The sequence below is a fragment of the Monopterus albus genome, unplaced genomic scaffold, assembly GCF_001952655.1.
Source record: "Monopterus albus unplaced genomic scaffold, M_albus_1.0 scaffold18.1, whole genome shotgun sequence".
Taxonomy (NCBI): domain Eukaryota; kingdom Metazoa; phylum Chordata; class Actinopteri; order Synbranchiformes; family Synbranchidae; genus Monopterus; species Monopterus albus.
Genome location: NW_018127898.1, coordinates 1,272,004 through 1,273,098, shown reverse-complemented (window position 1 = coordinate 1,273,098; position 1,095 = coordinate 1,272,004).

The window sequence follows — 1,095 nt, the reverse complement described above, 5'->3', positions numbered from 1 at the left end:
CTATAGATCTCTCTGAGTTGACCTCAACAATTGCTTCATCTAAATCATCAACATGTCTCCTGGACCCCATCCCGACCAGGCTGCTCAAAGACGTCTTTCCCCTAATCAACACATCCATACTAGATCTGATTAACCTCTCTCTATTAACAGGTTATGTTCCACAGGCTTTTAAACTTGCAGTAATTAAACCTCTACTCAAAAAGCCTACTCTTGACCCAGGTGTCCTAGCTAATTATAGACCAATATCCAATCTCCCATTTATTTCCAAAATCCTTGAAAAAGCTGTTGCAAAGCAGTTATGTGACCACTTGCACAAGAATGATTTGTTTGAGGATTTTCAGTCAGGATTTAGAGTCCATCATAGTACAGAAACCGCATTGGTGAAAGTCACCAATGAAATGTCCACACAAGAAAGGTGTTCCATCAGGGGTTGGTTCGCACAAGTATATAAAGACAAACACACACGCACACACCACATGTCAGGAATCGGCGCGTTATGCTGCCAAAAATGTTGAGGGTGAACTCAATTAAAAGGCCAGACAAGGAAATGTAAAACAAAACCGTCTCTTTAATAAGAGAACTAACGCTAAACAAAACCATACAAGACACGGTGAAACACAAAAATCACAGGTCGGTATAAACAGTCCGAGATCAGAGCCAGCAAACACATACAGCAGAGGAATCCAAATACGTAGTCCAAAGGGAAGTCCGATAATTATACACAGTGACAGTCTGAAGCAAGAGGGCAAGGCAGAACAGAATAGTCAGAGGAACAAGCCGGGTCAAAAACACAAAGTACCAAAACCGAAAAATGCTGGAGAGTGAGAGGTGGCGTCTAGAACAATCTGGCTGGGATTGGTGGGTGAAGGCTGCTTATGATGCGGTGCAAACTATAATGAGCAGGTGAAACTAATGCGGGTGATGAAGAAAGTAAAAAGACCAAAACTGTGGTGAAACAAAACAGGACGTAGCATCAAAATAAAAGCCTGACAGGAAGCAACACAGAACCGAATCATGACACCACACACACACACACACACACACACACACACACACACACACACACACACACACACACACACCACACACACACAC